General features: G+C 38.0%; 1 long non-coding RNA gene across 1 annotated transcript in view; it reads right to left on the reverse strand.

Annotated features, from left to right (window-relative positions):
- Positions 1-319: 319 nt before the first annotated feature.
- Positions 320-16847, reverse strand: part of LOC141575261 (uncharacterized) — a 136775-nt gene continuing 120247 nt past the window's right edge. The window contains exons 2-3 of the long non-coding RNA XR_012502722.1: positions 2997-3181; positions 320-379 (exon numbers count right to left, since the gene is read on the reverse strand). This is a non-coding gene — a long non-coding RNA (uncharacterized LOC141575261). The remainder of the gene's footprint in view (positions 380-2996; positions 3182-16847) is intronic.

The following is a 16847-nucleotide window of genomic DNA, read 5'->3' on the forward strand; positions in this document are numbered from 1 at the left end:
AGAAAAGGTGGGCATATCACCCGCCTTGGTTAACATGAAAAATTAAGATTAGAATCAGTAATAAAAAGACCTCAGAATACAACCAACCAGTTTTCCAAGGCCCAATTTTCACAGGCTAGCAAAGTAACTGCAGGCTGAAGTGTCCCGATCCACAAACAGGAGGGCACCCCAAAAATGTTTTCCATCCAGGGTGACCGGACCAAGGACCGTGCTGGGCTGCAGCAGCTGACCCGGGGACCTGAGAGGCCACCAGAAGACAAGAGCAGTTCTGATCTGCCTCTCACAATGAAAAGGGCAATGTTTCAAACACCGACAACTTACCAAAAGGGCGTGTACAGTACAGGGAGTCAAGGAGCTGGACATCCGCGCTGTTCCTCTTCTAAAACAAAACAGTGATCAATTATTGTTCCTTCTAGTTAGACTTGCCTACATACCACCTTCAAATGTAAACTGCATTTTGCTCCCAACAAGGAAATAAGGGTACTTATTTTACAAGAAAGATGTAAGTAATAAGAGAATGGTTCCCAAGAGTTTCCCAAGAATAATGTCAAAAATATCATATATAAACTTCTATTTTCAGCTTTTAATAGTGCTACTGGTCAACCTATCACTTAATTTTTAGTATTAAAAAAAGATGAAGATTTACAAATAACATTTGTTGAACACATTCTATTACATTTTTAAAGTATGCTATGTCTTTTCCAAACTTAACTGTATCAATGCAACACTCATAAAACTTCTAACTACGTTAAAGTAGCTTCAATAGTTAATCTCTAGTGCTAATCCTTAGTAGAGGAATTCATATTTCCACTTAAGAAATCATAAACCACCAACATGATGCAATTATACCAACATCTTAGTGCGGTAAGAAAAAAAACTCCTTGGATTTAATTTGATTTAAACATTCACATCTACCTTACTAATATCAGATTTTTAAAAGCATTTCATGGATGTGTGATGCCTTAAATTAAATGGAATGATTTTCAGCTCTTATACTGAGGGAGAAAAGTCTCCCTGCTATTTGGGAGATACAGCAAGAACAGCAGCAAGGATACTGCTGCGTTGGTGCAGGGGGAGGGAGGGGAGGGAGGAAGGAGGGAGGGAAGGAAGGAACAAAGGAAGGAGGGAAGGAAGGAAAGAAGGAAGGAGGGAGGGGGAGGAGGGAGGGAAGGAAGGAAGGAGGGAGGGAGGGGAGGAAGGAGGGAGGGAAGGAAGGAAAGAAGGAAGGAAGGAAAGAAAGAAGGAGGGAGGGAAGGAAGGAGGGAGGGAGGGAGGGGGGAAGGAAGCCCGAGGTTCCAGCACACAGCAGGCACAGGGAGCAGAGGGAGGAGGTAGGTGGAGACATACAAAGAAACCAAAGCTCTCAATTTTAATGTAATGAATTACAAGAGGAAAATGACAAACATTTTTCTAAGCTTAGTAATAGAAACACCTCTTCTATTCCCACCTTTGGAATACTCTCCCCAAAGCCACCATATGAATGTCTGAAAATCCAATGTTACATCAGCTAGTTTCTTCGAATTAATCTTATTACTAAGATTATGTAATTATTCCATAATAACATAGCCCTAATTTATTTCCATTGCCTTAATGCACTGTTAGAAACATTTTACATCTCTATTAAATAAGACAAATTACTGTCCATTAAATCAGAGATTTTTTTTTAATGTTCTCAGTGGTTTGCTTTGACTTTCTTGTAAACATTGACATTACCCTAAAAAGTCATACTTTACTTTACTAAGAACCTCTAATACATTATATTTAAAAAAAATAAATAAATAAAATCTCATCGCCATGCACATCAAACCAGATTAAAAATGGAATAAATTAAAACCTGCATTACACTGATATTTTTAATGTACTATTTTGACATTTTGACAGTCAGTGCTCCTAATCATTAAGCCTGTATGGTAACAATTAATGGAGGTTATAGCAGAAATAAAGGCATTGCTTGGTATTTGCTTAGGGAGCTATGAACATATAATCCCGAAAGTTTAATTATCTTTTAGAAGTAGCCAGAGGCTGGCTCAGAGCATATATTTTGTTGGTAGATAAATGTTTAATAACGTACCTTCATCTATAATATTAAATTCCAGTTAGGGGTCTTTACTGCAAGTAAATATATACTAATTTTGTGCTGTTTCTTTCTGTCAAAGTATCTATTAAATTGCAATTATTCTTTGTTTTATATTCTTTAATATATATGGTAATTGTATGTGTCCTCACTGATAAAAGGAAACCAAAATTCTATTATTAATGTAAAAAATTATCTTCACTAAAAAACCTTTAGTTTTGTATTTACAAAGAGAGACAAACACAACTTACGAAAACATAATCCTGTCCTCCAATGATATATTTAACAATGTCTTCATATGAATGTTTTCATACGGATGGCCTGAAAGTAAGAAAGTCCTAGCCTATAGAGTCATCTTAAATGAGCAGTGGCAGAAAAAGGAAAAAAAATGTTTGTCCTTTGTGCCCTAGTCCAATAGAGATCATGAAATAAAATGGAATTTTAGAACTAATTTTAAGGCTCATATAGATACACAGAGATATGTGTATCCACGTGAGCCTGAAATAGTGCCTGTCACATAGCCAATTCTCAATATTTTTGAATAAACAAAATAATAATTTATTAATGGCTTTTAAGGGGTCTTCAAACTAGATATTTCATTAGTTTTTGTTCTTGGTAAATTCCACTTTTGTTTTTAACCAAGAGCAAGAATTTATTTTATACTATTTTAAAAATATTAGCAAATTCTTTAAAGAAACGAAGAAAATAGTAGCTTGAGGTTAGGATTAACTTGCTTGAAAAGAAAAGAGCTTCGTTTATTTTTGACAACTAAAAAGCACGAGTAAATACAGGAAATAATATTAAGAAAGCACATGATAGTAGGTGAAGGCAGAAGGAGCATAATTATCCAGAGAAATGAAAACCCTGGCGTTCTGAAGAAAAGCTATGATTAGGGATGACAGGGAGAAAAGAATCAACTTACTGCTTTGTTGCTTTCATCCACTAAAAGCTCTGAAGTCCAAGAGTGACTTCGACTACACAGTTTAAACTTTCCTCTTGGTCAACAAGCATGTGTCGAGGTCGGGAGAGAGCATAGAGCACCGGACACATGTGATGGCTGGAGTCCAGGTAGGAGTTACAATTTTAGCACAGCATTCAGGGAACTCTCTGTGAAGCAGATATTTGAGTAAAGACCCAAAGATAGAGATTTTTGCTGGTATCAACTGGTAGTCAATGATCATAAAATATTTAACCTATTACAGGCCTACCCCGGAGATATTGTGAGTCCAGTTCCAGACCACTACAATAAGCAAATATGACAGTAAAGTGAGTCATGTGAATTTTTTGGTTACCCAAAAAGATCATATAAAAGTTATGTTTACATCATGCTGCAGTGTATTAAGTATGCAATAAAATTATGTCTTAAAAAGTCTATAGACCTTAATTTTAAAAATACTTAACTGCTAAAAAATGTTAACCATCATCTGAACCTTCACTGAGCTGTAGTCTCTTTGCTGGTGGAAGGTCTTGCCTCCTTGTCAGTGTCTGCTGACCAATCAGGGTGCTGGGTGCTGAAGGCTGGGGTTGGCTGTGGCAATTTCTTAAAATAAGACACTGAAGGCTGCCACACTGACTGACTCTTCCTTTCACAAACTTCTCTGTAGCATGCCATGCTGTGTGCTCTGTAGCATACACTTTACTGACAGCAGAATTTCTTTCAAAAACTGGGGTCTCTCCTCTCAAAACCTGCCTCTGCTTCTATCAGTTAAGTTAATGGAATGTTCTAAATCCTTTTGTCATTTCAACCTTCTCCTCATCTTCACCAAGAGTAGAGTCTATCTCAAGCAAACACTTTCTTTGCTTATCAATAACAAGTAACTCCTAATCCATTCAAGTTTTATCACGAGACTGTAGCAATTCATTCTCATCTTCAGGCTCCACTTTTAAGTCTAGTTCTCTTGCTACTTCCACCACATCTGCAGTTACTTCCTCCACTGAAGTCTTGAACCCTCCAAATTATACATGAGAGTTGGAATCAACTTTTTCCAAACTCCTATTAATGCTATTAGTTTGACCTCCTTCCATGAATCATGAATGTTCTTAATGGCATCTAAAATGGCAAATAATTTCCAGAAGGTTTTCAATTGACTTTTCCAAGAACCATTAGAGGAATCACTCTGTCAGCTAAAGCCTTACAAAATGTAGTCCTTAAGTCATAAGACTAGAAAGTTGAAATTATTCCTGGATCCATGGACTGCAGAATGGTCATGGTGTCAGCAGCATGAAAACATGAATCTCATTGTACATCTCCAACCATGCTCTTGGGTGACCAGAGGTCAATGGGCAGTATTACTTTGAAAAGACTATTTTTTTTTTTCCTAAGCAGTAGGATTCAACAGTGGGCTTAAAATATTCAGTAAACTACCTTGTAAACAGATGTGCTGTCACCCAGGCTCTGCTGTTCCATTTAGAGAGCACAGGCAAAGTAGATTTAGTGTAACTCTTCAGGGCCCCAGGATTTTTGGAACCGTCAATGAGCACTGGCTCCACCTTCAAGTCACCAGCTGCATTAGCCCCTAACAAGAGAGTCAGCCTGTCCTGTGGAGCTTGGAAGCCAGTCCTGACTTCTCTCTAGGTGTGAACGTCCTAGATGTCATCTTCTCCCATAATAAAGCTCCTTAGTCTACACTGGAAATCTGCTGTTTACTGCAGCCCCCTTCATTAACGAGCACAGCTACATCTTGCTGCTTCACCTTGCACTTTGATGTTCTGGAGATGGCTTCTTTCCTTCATGAACCCATAGCTTCAGACTTCTTGCAGAGAATTAGGTACTTGCTCTGGACTAGGCTTTGGCTTAAAGGAATGTTGTGGCTGGTTTAATCTTCTACCCAGACCACTAGAGCTTTATCTATCTCAGCAATAAGGCTGTTTTGCTCTCTTATCTTGTGTTCACTGATGATTTCTTTCAAGATCTTTTCCTTTGTATTCACAACAAGGTTACCTGTTTGGCACAACATGCCTACCTTTCAGCCTACCTCAGTTTTTGCCGTGCCTTCCTCACTCAGCTTAATCATTTCTAGCTTTTGATTTAAAGTGAGAGACATGCAACTCTTCCTTTTACTTGAACATTGGAGGCCACTGCAGGATTATTAGCTGGCCTAATTCAATACTGTTGTTTCAGAGGATTGGGAGGCCCGATGGAAAGGAGAGAGACGGGGAACAGCTGGCTGGTGAAGCCATCAGAACACACACATTTATCACCAAGTTTGCTGTCTTATACAGGCACAGATCAAGGTGCCTCAAAACAGTTACAATAGTAACATCAAAGCTCACAGATCACACATCACCATAAAAAATATAATAATAATGAAAAAATTTGAAATACATGAGAATTACCAGAACGTGACAGACAGGGAGTGAACAAATGCTGTTGGAAAAATAGCACCGATAGACTTGCTCGACGCGTTACTACCACAAACCTTCAATCTGTAGAAAAATTGAGCCCAACAAGAAGCAGCCAGACTCCTCTTCTTTCCTGGCAATGACTCAGCCAATGAAAAGCCATGGGCTCTCTTTTCATCAATAGCCCTCCCAACTTTTTTTCCTTTCTCTAAAACCTTAAAACCTGTTTTCCCTTGCCATGCAGGCACTTGCGTGTGCCTCTCCATGGCTGCAGACCTTAAACTGCAATTCCCTGCTGATCCTGAATAAACCTATCTTTGCTAGAGAAAGATATGGCAGTCTATTTATTTCAGGTCAGCAGATAATATATATGTCTGTTATGTATCACTTCACCATACAAACATTCCTTACTATGAGCTCTGTTCTGTTCCTTTGGTTACTTAATAATTCTCAAAAAATACCGCATGCCAATATAAAGAGAACTACCTCATTTGAACGCCTGAAACATATTGTATCAATTACATGGATTTTATACATGAATCGTGGTTTTAAAACAGAATCCCCTGTATGATTTTGCACAGAACCAAATGGTAATACCAGGAATATGTGATTAATGTCTAATGCCAATTCTGCTAGTGCACATGAGGCCTCTAGAAGAGTGTGGAATATTTTTCTGTCTCCTCTGGTGAGAAGATGCAAATTATGGCTAAGATTAAGCAACACAAGCCCACGTGTCCACCCAGACTCCTGCATGTTCAGTGGGTTGCTTCACATGGGCTAAGATTTGCTTAGCTGATAGCTGAGATTCAAAGAAAAGTAACAACAGAAAACCAGCTCCAAGTGGTGCAGCTCCGTTGCGAGCTCCCTGGGCCGTTTAGTCACACTCGGCTCTGTGAGCGACTCGGACGGAGCACAGGCTGCACGTTGGCTTTATTCTGTCTGTTATCAGCCCCAAAACAACACGGAGCAGCAGGTGAGGCGGCAGTCTTCACCCCTTGTCACCCACGAGGAAGCTGGGTTTTAATCTTTTCTCCTCCATGAAGCACTCGAGCGTCCCGTTCCGCGGGCAGCCGGACCTCCTTCCCCCTCCCTCACCCCTCCGGCTTTCTCTTTCATTCTGTCCACAGACACTTTGTGTCAGAAACCAGGAAAGGAATCCATGTGAGTCTAAGCCAGATGTGTGTTATTTTTCAAACCTAAATTGTATTTGTATAGGTGTATTTGTTATCTCGTGGCTAGTGCTCAGTGCGCCCAGACACCTACGGTTAACAGATGTCTGCAGCGCTCTGGAGACAGTGAAACACACAGGCTCTCTGACCCAACGTGACCCACCAAAGCAACACAATTCTCTCACAAGGGCCAGGATCTGTTCAACATTTTACTAATTATTTACCAACAATTTGCATACAGGGTTCACGGAAACCAGTACCATTTCTTATAATTCTTACACTAAAATGCAAAATTATACCCAATGACATTGCTTTAATAGTCCATTTTTAAGATCACAAGTTAAAGAGAAAAAGGCGGGGGGGGGGGCTATTTGATATGATTAGAGATGAAATAGAGAATCTGTGCGTCTGGGATTACAAAACTTTATTCACTGATATGTCCTATTCTATTTGAACATATGAAATTAAATTACCCAAGTGATTTACCCATCACCCATCAACCAGCCAGGTCACTGTTTTGGGCAACATGCTGGGTGAGACTGATCTGCTATGTGTCAGAAATGATCAGTAAGTCCACACATGTCTCCTCTGAGTAGTTTTCAGCCTGGGAAGCAAAATAAAGTCTTGGAGTGACTCTCTGTTCCATAACACAGACCATTCAGCACCCCTACCTCCAAGTACCAGCCTAAAGGTTTCCAAGATCATTTCTCTTATCCCAGCCTCAATACACACTGAATCCTTGCCCTGAATAATTTCCTTTCTTCTCTTCTGTGATCTCAGGCAGACTTTAAGACAAATCCAGCACATGTCCTCCCCCTCCTGAATCAAAACTTTTAACAATTCCAGCCATGAAAGCTTCTCTCCATTATTCATTCTCTAAACTCATTTTGAACTGTCAATTTCAAACAATTTAACAATTAAGTATGTATTAGTGGACTTTCAGAATTACACATATTTTTCTCCAAAATACTGTTTTGTTGGAATACAGGAACCATAACCATGTCTTCTAATACACCAAAGTGACTATCATAAGCCTAAGCACATAATGAGAACTCAGGAAATGCCTGTTGATTTGATAGTTATCAAGTTGGTGAAGAAATGGTGGCCTTATTGTCAATAACTTAATGGTCGAGGACTAAATGCCACTTTAAAAATTCTAGCTTAATCTTGAAATAGGACACTATATCCGGACCTACCCAAGAACTCTGTCATATATTAAAAATCTGTTTTATGAATAATTGGAGATGAAATTGTAGATAAATGGCTTTGTGCTCAGTTGTTCTGGGAAATGCTTAACATTCTCAAATAATGCAATTCACTTTTTCAATGCGTAACAGGCTTTTAAAAGGCTACTGCCAAAAATTGTTAAGGTAAAACTGCTTTGTCCTTAAATAAATCTGATGTTAAACTAGAAACACACATTTCACTTGCTCGCCATTAGTAGCAATTAACCCCAAAATATTTACTTGATTCCTTAAAAGGAATTAAGCTGATAAATTCTTTATAGTAAATCAAATGTTTTAACTGAGCATTTAACATTCTTCCCAGTAAAGTTGCAGAACACAAAATTAATATATAGAAATCTGTTTCTGTATTCTAACAATGAACTATGAGAGAGAGAAATGAGGAAAACAATGCCATATAATCACATCAAGAAGAATAAAATACCCAGGAATAAATCTAACCAAGGAGGTAAAAGACCTGTACTCAGAAAACTGTTAAGACATTGATGAACAAAATGGAAAGATACACTATGCTCACCAACCTTGAGAAAGAACAAAATTAGAAGTATCATGTTCCCTGATTTCAACTATACCATGAAGCTACAGTAATCTAAACAGTATGGTACTGGGCACAAAAAGAGACATATAGATCAATGGAACAGAATAAAGAGCTTAAAAACGAACCTAAACTTACATGGTCAATTAACCTACGACAAAGGAGGCAAGAATATGCAATGAGGAAAAGACAGTCTCTTCAGTAAACAGTGTTGGGAAAACTGGACAGCCATATGCAAAAGAATGAAATTAAAACATTCTCTAACTTCATATGCAAAAATCAACTCAAAATGAATTAAAGACCTAAATTTAAGACTGAAATCTATAAAACTCCCAGAGGAAAACATAGGCAAAACACTCTGACAGAAACCATAGCAATATTTTTTTGGATCTGTCTCCATGTGAATCTATAAAAGTATCTTGCAATATGTCTTGAAGTAAGTTTATGAGAAATAGGTATTTGTTAGAACAGTTATTGGTGCCTTGCTGGAAACACTAGTTAAAGCCTTTGTCTGAGGGCTGAATATATCAGAAGGTAGAAGACACATACATGTCTCTCCCATTCTGCTGCCCTTTTCATTTCACACACTCAGGAATCTGCTCCTGTTCTGATTACTTCTTCCATGGAGTGTTCTATGTACTCTGTAATTCTTCCTCTTCCTATTCCCTCTACATGCAATCAAGTATTTGATCCATTAGACACCATTTTAAAAAGGAACTCAAAATGCACATTATGGTGTTAACAGTTGTTAACAGTAAGCTTTTCCAACCGTCATGTAATGAAGTTCTAGTAGTGAAAATGTTTGTATCAATAGTAGATATAAAAGTGGTATTTTGGCCTTTCATGTCCCTCTAATGAAATTATGTGATTTACTTACAAACCAATTGTCACATTTATTTTTCCTTTATTCACCAATTGGAAGCCACTCTGTAGGCTCTGTTAATACAATGATGGATTAAAAAATAAAAAGAAAAAGAAATAAGGTTTCCACCAGGAACCCAAAATGTATATGTAGAGATACGCAATGAACAAACACAGAGAAGGCAATAAACTCATAATGTGATAAATGCTATAATAAAATAAACAGTTATGAGAGAAAGCTGAGTGTGCTAATTAAGATACAGTAGTCAAGGGAGTTAGTATCTGAGAACATGACATTTGAGCTAAAACAAGAAGTCAGGTATTCTAATGGCTTTCCATGAGGTTCCCTTCCTTTTTACTAGCTGTAAATTCCACCCTTTTCTTCTCCTTCATTCATTCACTTAAAATATCTGTTAAATAGTACCCTGAACAGGATACAATGTTGACTCAACCCAAACAACAAAGGAGGGAAATTTAATCAAATGCCACTCTTTAAAAGCTTACTGACATATAGAAACAAATGAGCTATGAGTCCTTTGTCTCAGCAGCTGGTTTTTGAAGGCTCCATCTCCTCTTGAGAAAGAGTATGTTGTTTTCAGGTACTTCTGTTCATTCTACAGTATTTATTTGAATTGTTAATGCTTTTGTAAGTAATAGCAGATGTTCTCAATTTCTGATGTACCTCAGACTCTTCTAAGGACCTTGTCAAAAAAGAAAATGTTCAGAACCCCCAAGAGATTCCAATTCAGTACATTTTGAGTGTAGGCCAAAAAGATGCAGTTTCAACAAACACGAGTGATTCTGATGTAGAGTGTCCTCAGAAAATACACTGATAAAAAGGAATTATGTCATTTTTTAACATGAACATATGCCATAAATATTCTTTTGCTGTTTTGGTTCAGCAGATACCAAAATTTCTAAGGACTTCTACTGAAAGTCAATCTAAACCTTGAAGTTTTTATTTTATCACTGTAATTCTCAAGGCCATGCCTCATCTCTAGGTACGTGGGAGGGAGCATGAACCTCCCAGTGTACACAGCACACTTCCTGTGTGAGCGCCTGAAACTTAGCTGGACAGACACACTTCAGCTCTGCCCGTTTCTGGATGTCAGTCAGCATCAGACTCTTCACCTGTTTCTCTTCTTCAGACTTTACCTTTTCAAATATGCATTATAAATGTCTACTCATTCATAAAGCTTTTCTGACTACTGTGGCCTAAAATAATCTTTCATGCAATTCCTATAAATTCTAGAGACTGAAAAATCATATCGTACTGGAATTGGATGGAGTTTTAGAGATCATTGAGTTTAATCCAAGTATTAGAGAAAATAAGACAAGAGAGTATAAATAAATTGACCCACGTAACCCACTTATTAGCAATCCATCTGGGTTACCTTCTAATTCACGATGTGGTGCCTCCTTGGGCAAACCATACCTACTAACTATCGCTTATATGTAGTACTAAAAAAGGTTTATCATGTTTTTTTGTAATTTTTCTCTTTTATGACTTATATCTTAAACTGCTTTCTAAGCTACTTCAGACCATGGCCCAAATTTCCTTTGTAGTCTCCACAGGGGGACTAGCACATATTGGATACTCCAAAATGGTACAGAGCACATTTCCTTTTTTTTTTTTTTTTCCTTTCACTTTCTCCCCCTACTAAACATCATGTAAACCCATGTGCCTAAAACAGAAAAACCAGTTAAATGGAGAGAGAGAAGCGGATAAAAAGAAGCACAAGGAAAAGCAACCAGACCAAGCTAAGCAGGTTGTCTTGGTAACAGTAGGTTTAAGACTTTTGTTCTTTCAGAGACAGACATTTCTCTGACAGTTAGAATACAGAGCACCATCTAGTGGTTTTATCTTAAATTCAAGCAATCCACACTTGAACGCTCAATTTTCAATCAAACAAAAATGACAGGCTTTTTTTTTGATAGGATGCAACACTCCAGTTATGATTTCAGGTTTTGTATTCTGGATTCTTATATTTTAAGAAATGTTTCAGATTTTTTCCCCCAAATCTGTGCAAAATGTCATGTATCCAGACACCCAGGCCAGAGGAATACTAACAAGAGCTAGAATAAGAGGTCTGCAAAGCTCACTGACACAAACATTAAGATTTCAAAGAAGCCAATGGGCCTGTGGCAATCTTCTGTGCTATTTTCTCTCCTTGGAGTGTGAATCTCACCATTTCACCTTCCATGTCCCAGAGAACCCTCTCCCATCCCACAAGATTTAGCTCAAGCATAACCTGAAAAAGAAAAGTCTTTTCTCTTTGGGGGCATTTAACCTAATTGATCAAAGAGGAAGAAAGTGTCTTGCTTTGAGAAAGTGTCTTTTTGACTGAGATGTGAATGAGTAGATAAAAATGAGACCTGCAGAGATCAGGAGAAACTGCATTTCAGAGGGAGAAAAGAGCAGGTGCAAAGGTTGTGGGCAGGACTGAATGCATCCCTTTGAAGAAGGGAAGGAAGGCCAGTGGGATTGGAGTGCGCAAAAGGAAGAGGACAGAGAAGTAGAGACTAGTAATTGAGGGCTTTGTAATTCAGGGTAAAGGCTTGAATTTCATTCTAATTGTAAAGGTGGAGAGGGGTGCAAGGTAGGCAGTGGATGTATCTATCACTTTAAAAAAATCACTGTATTACAGAGAACAGACTATTCAGGACCAATTGTGCAAATATAAAAAGCACCTGAGAGGCCACTGCAACAGACAGAGAAACGTGCTAAGGTCCTGGACAACAGTGGCAGAAATGAAGGTAAACAGACAGAAACAGATTGAAGACATGCTCTGGATTTAGAATCAACAGGATTGTGGAGGGATGGCCCATGGAGGAAGAGGCAAAGAAGAGTAATTAAGGATGACGCTGGAAACTTCGTCCTGAGAAACTGGGTAAGTGGGTTCGACTACTCAGTTGCTAATGATGAAACAAACTCATATTTTAAGGCAAGATAAGACAAATTTCAACATAATCTTCTCTGCCTGTTTGGGCCTCCTCCCCCTCCACTCTAGTGTGCACTGGGCCTCTGCGTTAACCAGATCCCCCCAAGGCAGAATCCCTGCTCAACCACAAAGACCAATTTTTCTTCTTCTGGTGCCAGCCATGTAACTCCTTGGAAGATAACACTCCCTTCTCAATCCTGCAAGGGGTCATGATGATCCACTACTCACCCTGTATTTGGTGAATGCTCCAATATATAATTTCCTTTAAAAGGTAGTGAATGGTGCAGAACAGACTGGGTCAGATGACCAGAGGAGATACTAATGGAAGTTCTTAGTTTAAATACTTGAGACTTACTAAGGTTACTACTTGTGTTACTTATATGCTGCCGCTTTTATAGGATTATCATTTCTTCCATTACCAACTGTGTGACTGAGCCTTCGATACAATGAATGATGATTATGTGATTTGATAGGGCTGACCAAATAACGCAATCTCCTAAGGTTAATGACTGTAACAGTGTAACTCCAGATATGAGAAGCAGCAACAAGAGGGAACCATTTCCTGGACTATAACAGACTATTAAAACAAGGGGTCCAGAGGCTTTCAGCCACTGTTAACAGGACCTAGTCTAATAAAGCACCTTGAGTGGCCTATCAAGGCCCTGCCTGAACTGGGAATGAGCACTGGTTACACTGGTCATGAAATGCCTCCCAAATCTCGGTTGAAATTAAGACTGAAAGGCAAGGGATTGTAAAATTAAGAATGTTTCCCACCATCCAGTTTTACAAGCATCCCATTAGCCACTGCCATCACTGAAAGGAGATCGGGGTGAAGACCAGGACAAAGCACTTCGTGCTTTGGGAAAACTGATAGAACTGGCCCTCAGACAGGTAGAGATTTTCAGGAGAAAATTTTATGAACCCAGTGTCTTGTATCTTCCTATACTTAGAAAAGCACTAAAACCATTAACTAAGATATGTGTTCCTTGCAAATGGCAGTAGCCTTCCACCAAGATGCGTGCTTGACTGATTGCAGGTACCCCTTTGTCAAAGTCATATACCTACAGGCCTCCCCTTCAGCTCTTCAGAACAGCTCTCAGAGTTCTCTGTAAGACTGCCTCCCGGATTATAAGCCTCAGGGTGGCTCAAAAAAATTTTTCCGTTTCTGTCCTAGACTCACTACTGATTAGTATTTTTCATTCCTACTAGGAAGAGGGTGGGCTTAGGGACTGGAAGTACATTTTATAGTGCGAACTTGAAAGTTTTTATGCCAGAGTTCACTCCACTGATTAAGAGAAAGCCTGTTAAAAGAAATTACATTTTGGTTCCATATTTATATAATTTAGGGGAATTTCTGCACACATTAATATCCTGTATGCCTTTTCTTCTCCTCCTGTATCCAGTAAACCATTTGAATTACCCAACGTATACAAAATATTTTATTATTACAATGGATTGAATGTTTGCATCCTGCCACAATTCATATGTTAAAACCCTAACCCTAAAGTGATGGTATTTGGAAGTGGGACCTTTTCAGGTTAATTAGGTCATGAGGGCTCAGTGCCTCTACAAAGAGGCCAGACAGCAGCTAGCCCTCCTTCCCCATGTGAGGACACAGCAGGAAGACAGCTGACAGGAAACCAGGAGGAGGGCACTGACCAAGAACCCCATCATGCTGGCTGCCTGATCCTGGACTTCTAGCTTCCAGAACTGTGAGAAATAAATAACTATTTTTTTTCTAAGCAACCCAGCCTATTGGTAATTTGTTACAGCCGCCAGAGCTGACTGAAACATTTTCAATCTCATTTATAACCTACACAAAAATTGTGAGAAAATAACACAAGAAACAACTCACAATTCTCAAGGAATAAACCAAGCAGCATACTTAAAAGCTTCTACAGCAGGAAAATTCCATGTAATTTAACACTTCAGTAAAAATATGGTGCAACTAAAGGGATCGAGGAATCCTCTTATGCCCTTAGCGACAGGCATGACACTCAGTAGGGACTCAGTAACATTTGTTGAATTTAACTAAACAAAATAGTTACTTGTGTTAGAAAGATTTAATTATCATCATCATCAAAAACTAATATTTACTGAAAATTTAAGGTTATAAGCCGCTGCTCTTCAAAACATGCAGTGGAGCCCTTGGATTCCACAGACATACTACGAAGCCTTATCAGGGAAGAGGAGTGTCAGGTGGGCTGCCCCACGTGCCCCACTGTGCAACACATGACTTGCCACAAGGAGTTCATACCTGCAAAGTCTTTTGAGGCTAAAAATGAAGATCTGAAAAGTACTGATTTAAGCTATAATGACAGCTTTATTTTTTCTTTAATTATTTATTTCTCCAGGTTTGCCAGCTGATTCTTCTTACAGTGTCATAATTGAAGGTGAGGAGGAAAAATTTACACTGATATTCAGCAGTCATTGTCATTATTTACTGGAATCTGTATCTTTTAATATCCCTGCATATTTTAGTGACTTCAGCTGTTCATCCTTAAAAATTAACCAAACAGGATAAAAGAAAATGTATACGGGTATATGAGAGAAAGGGAGAACCATAAATTGTTTAGGAATGCTTTTTCCTCTTTTGAAGCAAATTTAGGGCTTCAGTAACTTCCCAACAAAGGAAGATACACCATGTTGCTGCTGAGTTCCCATCCCATCTTCACAGTCCTTCGTTTCATGGACTGAGGACTAACTGGGACTCTGCTCTAGCTTACGGGGATATGCGTATACTATCACCTTTTTCATCCCTAGTAAGAGCAAATATATTTTTCTCTTCCTCCCTGGTAATATGTATTTGTTTCTGGAAAGAATAAACAACATGATAGTATATATGGGGATGTATTTCCTTAAATCAGTGTCTAAAGTGTGTAGAAGTTATGTGGGGAAGGAAGACATATGAATATGTGAAATTGACACTATAAGCTTGTGCTAATCCTTTAAAAGCAAAGCAAACAATGGGATATCTGTTTAGAACTGATTTTCTGAGTGAAATAATATGAGTTATATCTAACAATTACTGGTAATATTTTGCAATTACTCATGCTATCACAGAATGTTGTCCCACAGTTTCTTAATAAATAAGGTCATTGATTTCACTGCTTTTATCACTTACCCTATGGAATGGAAAAATTCCACTTGGTAAAACAAGAGTCTCAGGTAGAAACATAATGGGAAAATTATTGTACCAAAAGCCATATTAAAACTTATGACCCAATTATGTCCACGTAAATGGTCTCAACCTTACATTATAATTTTATATTCCTCATGTTAAAATTGCTGATTTGGCTTTGAATGCAAATCCTTAAGAGTGATGTAGAAATAAATTTAATTTAACGCCCTCTCCGGAATTTATTATTTGTGGACTTTTGAATGCTGGCCATTCTGACTGTTGTGAGGTGATACCTCATTGTAGTTCTGATCTTCATTTCTCTGATAATTACCAATATTGAGCATTTTTTCATGAGCCTATTGGCCATTTGTATGTCTTCACTGGAGAACTGCTTATTTACGTCTTCTGCCCATTTTTGGATTGGGTTGTTTGTTTCTTTGTTATTAAGTCGTATGAGCTGTTTATATATTCTGGAAATAAGCCCTTGTCAGTATCATCATTTACAAATATTTTCTCCCACTCCGTAGGTTGTCTTTTTGTTTTGTTTACGGTTTCCTTTGCTGTGCAAAAAGCTTTTCAGTTTATTTGTAAATGATAAATGCTGGAGAGGGTGTGGAGAAAAGGGAACCCTCCTACACTGTTGGTGGGAATGTAGTTTGGTGCAGCCATTATGGAAAACAATATGGAGATTTCTCAAAAAACTAAAAATAGACTTACCATATGATCCAGCAATCCCACTCCTGGGTATATATCTGGAGGGAACTCTAATTTGAAAAGACATATGCACCCAATGCTCATAGCAGCACTACATACAATAGCCAAGACATGGAAACAACCAAAAGTCCACTGACAGAGGACTGGATAAAGATATTGTGGTGTATTTATATAATGGAATACTACTCAGCCATAAGAAAGAATAAAATAATGTCATTTGCAGCAACATGGATGGACCTGGAGATCATCATCCTAAGTGAAATAAGCCAGAAAGAGAAAGGAAAACACTATATGATATCACTCATATGTGGAATAAAAAAAAAAAAAAAAAAAAGACACAAACGAACTTATTTACAAAAGAGAACAGACCACAGACACAGAAAACAAACTCATGGGTACCAAAGGGGAAAGGTGGTGGGAAGGAATAAATTGGGAGATTAAGATTTGCAGATACTATATATAAAATAGATAAGTAACAAGTTTCTACTGTATAGTACAGGGAACTACACTCAGTATCTTGTAGTAACCTATAATGAAAAAGAATATGAAAACAAAACAAAAAAAACTTAATGATCCTGTTATATCCACATAAATGGTCTTAATATTACATTATAATTTTATATTCCTCATGCTAAAATTACTGAATTGGCTTTGAAGATAAATCCTGAAGAGTGATGCAGAAATAAGTTTAACTTAAGCAAGTGAAAATATCAAACTACAGCATGTATTTCCCATAAAGAAAGATACATCTATTTTACTGTACATTGGTATAATGATGTACTTATTCCAAAAAAGAAAATGTCCAATAACACAAACATATATCAGTAATTATATAAAACAGTGTT

Source organism: Camelus bactrianus, chromosome 3 (assembly GCF_048773025.1).
Source record: "Camelus bactrianus isolate YW-2024 breed Bactrian camel chromosome 3, ASM4877302v1, whole genome shotgun sequence".
Classification (NCBI taxonomy): Eukaryota; Metazoa; Chordata; class Mammalia; order Artiodactyla; family Camelidae; genus Camelus; species Camelus bactrianus.